Source organism: Rhinolophus sinicus, chromosome 13, assembly GCF_057876585.1.
Source record: "Rhinolophus sinicus isolate RSI-liver-muscle chromosome 13, RSI-T2T, whole genome shotgun sequence".
Lineage (NCBI taxonomy): Eukaryota > Metazoa > Chordata > Mammalia > Chiroptera > Rhinolophidae > Rhinolophus > Rhinolophus sinicus.
Window position 1 is genome coordinate 18,260,993 of NC_142513.1, and position 8,169 is coordinate 18,269,161.

Below are 8,169 nucleotides of genomic sequence, written 5' to 3' on the forward strand. Positions count from 1 at the left end.
AACATGTACTCATATCTCTGGGCACCTTATAGTTCCACAAGCCCCATTCACGTAGTCTATTATCCCACTCTAATTTTACACGGAAAATGAGAAGTCTTTTCTTTATTGGGATTCTAAAACACAGTAACTTAATAAAACCATTTAAGCTCAACATTAAAATAATTAAACACAAGATCACAGGGGGCCCCAACCTTCTATCAGCACCTCTGGAAAGTCTTTCTCCCCTGCTGAGCCTTTTCACCACCCCCATGGCACTATCTCAGAGTGAGACGTGAATTAGTCTGGTAGATTCAACAGAACTGCATCCTCTTAGAGCAAAGAACAGAAAAGCCTCGCTTTCCCTGCAACTTTGCAAAAGTGATTTGTCGTATTAATGGGCGGAACCTTCTCCTGGATTGATCCCTCTTTCCACAGGACTAATTATAGATTTATTAATATTTATGGTGCTCTCGTCACAGCCGATAGCTCTTATTTGAGGACATTAAAGCCTTATCTCACTACCTCCAGGAAGGGGCATTTGAAGGCAGCTCTAATTGGATGACCCGCAATCAAGATAGTAGGGGAAAAAATGACAATAGCTCGCCTGTTGCCATATATTAAAATACGGTCCGCCCAGCTTAATGATTATCTTTAGAATTAATAATCTCGCTAGCCCAGTTTGGGCCCTAATAGCGGGGAAATCATATTAAATACTATGCTAAGAGCAATCAGCTTTTTGTTAAGGCTAATGGCCCTGCCCCCGGCTGTTTCTCATGTCTGATCACTCTGTTTTCCTTCCCCAACAAAAGGCCACTTTGTCCCCATCACTTGTCATCCAAAGTCAGCATCACCTCGTGCTGTCTCCTGCTGGGGCTCCCGTTGCTTCTTTCACCCTCATCCAATCCATTTTAGGTGTTGCCGTGAGATTTATCTTTGGATGATGCAGCTCTGGCCCTGCCATGCCCGACTCTACAGTCTTTGCCTACGCTATGAAAGGCATGAACAGACATCTAGCCCTCCACAATCCACTGCCAACTGCTTCATACTTCGTTCCCTTCAAGCATCCAAATCTTTAGACAATTTCTTCTCTGTCCCCAAGACATACCCCTGGTGTTAGAGAAATAACATGGGTTTGGAAATTGCACTACCTAGAGTCAGATTCCAATGCTACCACTTTCTAGTTGTTTGACTTTGTGCAAAATGCTCAGCTGCTTTGAGCCTCAGTTGCCTCATCTGCAAAATGGAGACAAAATATGGTCTACCTCCTATGGCTTGTTTGAAGGATTGCATGTGATCAAGTAGGCAAAGTGCCTTGTCCAGGGTCTGGCATACATCAGAATAGGTATGCATGTACCTACCCTCTTCCTAATTCTTTACATCCCTCTACCTGGAGTGCAGAGGAGTATGGGGCTTCAGAGCTCAAGTAATTGAAAATTCAAATTCAGTCCCAGGTGATCTTGGTAGGTGTCTCAATCTCTCTATGCCTTAGTATCTACATCTAAAAAATGAGTATAATAATCTCTACTATCTACTGCTGTTATGAGCTTTAGATAAAACAATGCAGGCAACACACTTACGTTCTATTAGTATCTCCAGTCTATAAGACAGGAAACATAGTAAGTGCTCAGTAAACATTAATTATGCTGTTGTTGCATTCCTAGTCATCAAAGCACCAAAGGCCTTCTCTTCCAGGAAGCCCTCCTGTACCTCAACTTTTTCTGACCCTGTCTTGTAATGTTTTGTACTTTCCACAGATCATTTGGATGCTTCCATCCCCTCCCACCCTGCCAACCCCCAAATGGACTCTGAATGCTTAGAGACCAAATCATGCCCAGCTCTGCACTCTCTCTCAAGGCCCTCGGTGCCTGACATGAAGTTTGGCACAGAGCAGGCACTCAAGTGTCAACAATGACCATAATGATAGCTGCTAAGTACTGAATTCTCACTATGTGCCAGGCACTGCAGTGAGTGTGTTAAAGCAATTAACGCTTTCAGCAATTAAATTTTAACATTCGTAGCAATTAGCAAGTAATTCACTGCTATAGTGGTTAATAGCAGTTCATTCTTACCAACAACCCCCCATATGGTGGGTTCTATTAGAGTCTCCAGTCTATAGGACAAAAAACTGAGGTGTGGAGAGGTGAAATGACCTGCTCAGGGTCATACAGTTAAGAAGTAAAGGAGTCAGGGATCAAGTACAGCCTGGAGGCTGCCAGGAGCCTTTGTCCACCATCATTAGGGAGCCGGAGTTGGCAGTTTCCCTAAGCCTGTCTCAGGCAGACCCAGTAGGCAGAACTGTGGCTCTCTTTCCCCAAGATGGAGACCAGCACTTGCTCTGTGCCCATCTCTGTGCTCCCCTAATATTTATTATCTCCTTAAATTGAGCACTATTATCTTCATATTATAATGGTGGCAACCAAGGCTCAGAAAGGTCAAGTGACTTACCTAAGGTCACACAGCAGATAAGTGGAGGAGATGGGATTTGAACCCAGGTCCAGCAGCTCTAGTCTCCTTCGAGATTGGCAGGCTCAATCAAAAGTATGAATTTTTTGCTCCAGTTTTTGCTGGACTGCAGCCATATCCTGACCTCTGTGCCTCCTGCCTGGGAACTTGGCACTCTGCCCTGTGGTCAGCAGCCCCTACTCTGGGTCCTTCCTGTGCCATCCAGGCCTCTCTCCTTACCACCAGCTGGGGCTCTCATTTTAACACCAACAGCTTTGCCTTTCTGGGGTCCAGACCCTGCCCTGCCTCTAGCCCTTGTCCTTTTCAGCTGAGAGCACCTGAGCCCACCTGGTCTCCCTGCTTAAGCTTCAAAACTTGAATTCAGAAGTCAGAGGCAGGCATCCACCTGAACTCTCTTTCCTGACAACTGACAATGTGTAATAGCAGACAAATGTGCAAAGAGCTGTGGGGGCCTGGGGAGGAAGGATCTGCCTGGGAGGAGGAGGACGGGCTGTCTGAAGGAAGGGATTGTGAGCTGGCCCTGGAGTGGGTGAGAAGAGGGAAGCCAATGGCTTGGAGGCGGAGGGAGCAGGAAACACGGAGAACCTAACACTACCCTCCAAAAAGAGACTGAGTGGCGACTTCGAGTGGCAGAGGCCAGAGTCAAAGCCAGTGAGGTCAACCCACTGGGGGTGGAGTGGGAATGGGGGCTCTGTGATTCCAGATGTACAGGGACTGGGGCTCACCTTGCCATGTAGCGGCGTCAAGGAGCAGTGGAGCAAAGAGCTGCCCACGTCACTTCCCAGCTCCCTCCCAGAAGCCATCACCAGGACGGCGATTAGGTGCTGTCGACAGGTGCCAGGCAGGTTCCCGCTATCACTGGCGAGGCCCCTGACAGCCGCTCCGGCTGTCTCCCATCAGAGAGAACACACATCTGAGAGCAGACTGATGAGGTTGTCTCGAGACAGGTGGCTGCAGAGGGAGAGGGAGGCGGGAGAGGGGAGCTAGTACAGTGTACACCCTGCCCACCTCCCCAGGGCCACCGGGAGGAGGCTCGTAATCACCAGAGAGCCTCTAAGGACTTTTCTCCAGCTCCCGTGACCTCACTGGCACATGCACTGGCACAAACATGCCCTTCAACAGGCCTGAGAGTCCAGGTAGGCACCATGGGGCAACTACATACGTGTGCATGGACACGGACAGGCATAAGCGTGCTAGATGCGTCTGCATTGGAGTACACGTGTGCACAAACTTGTGCACATTCACACCAATTCTCAAATAGAAAAGCTTCTATAGGCACGTGCCTGCAGGCATCATGCTTTGATTCCTGCACGTTCAGGATCACGAACCTGTGTGCACGAGTATTCACGCATGTACACAGTGTCTAAAGCTGGGTTCCTCAAAAGACTCTAAGACAGGGACTTAATGCAAGTAGTTGCTTTAGGATGGCAGGAAGCACAGTGAGGAAGACAGGAGACAAGGAAGGTGTGTTCATGAGTGAGTTGCCCCTAGCAGTCCCTGGGGATGAGTCCTGCTAAATCCACCTGGAAAGACGATGTGGAACACACTGGGATTGTGCCACTGAAGGGCAAGGAAGTTGGGGTGTTTCTCTGAAACTCCTGTCCCTCACTGGTTGTGTATTGCTCCTGGACATTAACTTTTCTGCACTTCTAGGCAGAACACATCCAGGAAATGCCCTCAGATGGAGACACAGGAAGCCATAAGCATAGGCAGGAGCTGTCTGCCAGGGACGTACAAGGTAGGCCAGGAATCCGAGTGGAGCACTGAAAGTGTCTGCCCCACACAGGGCTTGCCCCAATACATGTGCTGTCAAAAACATGTATAAAAGAGGGTAAAGAAAACATGTGAAACAATGAGATATCACCTCCCTTCTAGTTTTTTATTATTGACTTCCTTCTGCTTGCTTTGGGTTTAATTTGTTCTTTTTCTAGTTTCTTACACTAGAAGTCTAGGTTATTGATTTGAGAGCTGTCTTCTATTTTAATATAGGTGTTTTCAGCTATAAATTTCCCTCTAAGCACAGCTTTAGCAGCATCCCCTCAGTTTTGTTATGTTGTGTTTTCATTTTCATTCATCTCAAAATATTTCCTTATTTTCCTTGTAATTTCTTCTTTGACCCATTGATTATTCAGTGGTGTTATTCAATTTCCACATGTTCCTCATTTTCCTAAATTCTTTTGTTATTCATTTCTAACTTTGTCCCATGTGGTCAGAAAATACACTTTGTATGATGTATATCCTTTTAAATGCATTGAGATTTCTTTTGTGACTTAACACATTGTCTATCCTGGAGAATGTACCATGTGCACTTGAGAAGAATGCTGTTGTTGAAGGGAGTATTCTATAGATGTCTATTAGGTCAAGTTAGTTTATGGTATTGTTCAAGTCTTTTATTTCCTTGTTGATCTTCTGCATAGTTGTTCTATCTATTATTGAAAGTAGAGTATTGTTGAATTGTCTATTTCTGCCTTCAATTCTGTCAGTGTTTGCTTCATATATTTTGGGGCTCTATTGTTAGGTGCATGTGTGTTTATAATTGGTATGCATTCTTGATGAACTTACCCTTTTATTATTATAAAATGTCCTTCTTTGTCGCTAATCACAATTTCTATCTTACAGTTTATTTTTTCTAGTAGGATATCCTCTCCAGCTCTCTTTTGCTTCCTGTTTGCATGTTATATATTCTTTCATCTTTTTACTGATAAACTGGGATTTATGTCTGCCATTTTGCTTTGTTTTCTTACATTGTTTTATTCCTCTATTCCTCCAAAACTGCTTTGTTTTGCATTAAATAGATCATTTCTAGTATACCATTTTAATTCTCTTGTTGTTTCTTTTATCATATTTTTGAGTTATTTTCTTAGTGATTTCCCTGGTGATTACAATTAACAACTTAACTGAAAACAATTCAGTTTGGATCAATGCCAATTTACTTTCCATAGTATACCAAAACTTTGCTCTAATATAGCTCTATTCCCTTTCTCCTTTTTTGTACTATTGTTGTCATACAAATTACATCTTTATATGTTATAAGCCCATCAATGTAGTTCTATAATTATTGCTTTATGCAGTTGTCCTTTAAATCAGGTAAGAGAAAAAAAGAGTTATAAACAAAATTACATTCCTACTGTCATATATTTACCTGTATACTTATATTTGCTCTTTATTTCTATACTCTTTGTTTCTGCATGCATACTTGAATTACTGTTTAGTGTCCTTTCATTTCAGCCTCAAGGATTCCCTTTAGTATTTCTTGTAAAGCCAGTCTGCTAGTGACAAATTCTCTAATTTGTGTTTTTTTTTAAATCTGGTAATGTCTTAATTTCTCTTTCCTTTTTAAAGGATAGTCTTGCTGGATAGAGAACTCTGGAAATCAGTTCCCCCATCACCAGGGTTTGTTGTTGTTTTGTTGCTGTTGCTTGCTTAGTGACCTTGCTGAACTAATCCTGTAAAGTCTGTATGCTTTGCCATGTGTGGTCAATGAGGTCTCTGCTCATTTAGCTTAGTGATCAGCTAATGATTGGACAAAGGTTTTCTTAAATGCCCTGAATCAGTAAGTCTCACAGCTTTTGCCATGGAGGCTCTGTGTATGTGTTGAAGGGAATTTAAATTCTGCCTTAGTGTTCACTTCTTGCTTGCACAGAGCCTCAGGTCAGCCAAAGGTAGAAGATTATGGTGTTGTCATGTCTGTCCTAGGCATGCACATGCATGTGACTTTCTAGATTCCCAGGAATATGTTAGAGCTTTTCAAAGTCCCTTGCCCCTTCCTCCAATTTTAAAAAATATTTTTGGTTCGTTTCTTCTTAGCTCCAACTGGTAATGATGCCTCAGGAAGTTGTAATGTTAAACAATTACCTCTGATTGTTTTCAACAAATGCCCTTGGAGATAGACCTTTTGCACAGACAGAGCTCTGATTCAGGTCAAATAAAGACAAGTCCTGAAAATGAAGCTCTTGAGCAAGCTGCCAGACAGGTCAAACAATGACAGTTCTCTGGGGATGGAGCTTTTGCGGAGTTCCAAACCCGCTCTGTCCTCTCTAGTTGCTGCTAGGCTGCTGGTTTACTGTGGATGCAAGGCTGTTGGTTTTCAGGGCTACCATGAAGCTGAAAGAGGAGATGGGATTAAGGCAAGTTAAAGCATCATAAACCTCACTGTTCTTACCAAGATTTCAGCCATTTTTCTTGAATAAATACACCTTGGATTGTTGTCTTTAGTTAATTTCCAACATTCCAAAAAAGTGTATTTGAGAGTTTTTTCAGTGTTCTCATTGCTTTTATGGAGGAGTAGATTTTTGGAAGGCCTTCCTCCACCATTCCAGAAGTCAGCCACCAGGACACTGACTCTTCCTATGGATCTTTTGCATTGTATGAAGTTTTTGACATATCCAGGTATTACCCAATAAAAAAGTAAAATATATACAAAGGCAAAAAAGAGTCTGTACACACACATTGATGCAGGAAACCATATCTATAAGTGTATTAATCTGTCTGTGACACATATTTGTTCATCCATGTGGGGGAGTAACAGGGTCAGCTCTGAACTTCAGAAAGTGCTACCCCACTCCTGGTTGCAATGAGGAGCATGAAGAGGGATGAGATGGGAGGCAGAGAAGACAGGAAGAGGCTGGGAGTTATCTGGGAATAGTGAGATATGGCCTGGACTAGGCCCAGGGGTAGCTACACATGTCCACAGCTAATTATGTCTGGGAACCCATGTATACACAGGCCCAGGCACATGCATATGTAGCTACATGGTTCATATGTCCAGGTACAAATGCTTCCTGGAAAATGCTGTTGGCGTTAAAGAGAGACGTGGTACAAATGCCCCAGCAGGGTTGGGGGACTGGATTGTGAACCACAAGGGGACTTGGGGAGAAGGACAAGATTCTGGAGGGGAAGGTGTGAGGAAGGTGTGGTTTTCCCAGAACGGTCCAGCCTGACAGAAAGGCGGCCCTGGACCTACCAGCCTCCTTTCTGTCAGGCTGGACGCATTCTGCTCTGCGACACCCTTTTCTAGTTATGCGCACCCCATCCTGGTCCTTCTGGCGACTCATCTCGAGAGCACAGCTGTAACAGCCACTGGGGGCCCCTTCTTGGTCTCCCTGACTTGCTATCAGCTCTTCCTGTGTCACTGCAGGTCACTTCCCTCCCCTGTGAGCAATTTCTACAGATGAGGGTTATATTTGTTTCTTGACCTGATCCACCCCTGGAATTTCTCTCAGCTTCAGCTCTGGGCCACTCAGTGGCAGGGAGCACAGTCGGAGGCTGGAAACTATAGCTGGTCAAGCCCTGGGTGTCACAGACACACAGGATCATCTGAAACCTCTCCTGACACCAAAGGTTCCAGGTCTCCTACGTCCAAGATACTACAACTCAGGAGTAAAAAACTACAATTTCTTTTTCTTAAAAATGATTTCAAATGTCTAAAGAATAATAGAATGAAGATCAATGTACTCAGGACCCAGTTTTAACTTATATAAAAATTATGCCTGACTTGCTTCAGTTTCTGCCTTTTTTTTTTTTCAGACTTATTTTGTCAACAAACAAATATATTCATCCACTCTCTGGTTGTTGAGCATTTGGGTTGTTTCCAGGTTTCTGCTATTGTGGGCAGAATGGATATGAGCTTACTTGTCACGTCTCCTGTGGTGTATGTGCAAGAGTTTCTCATGGGTATATACCTGGGAGTGGAATTGCTGAATATTCAGCTTTATGAGACGCTGCCAA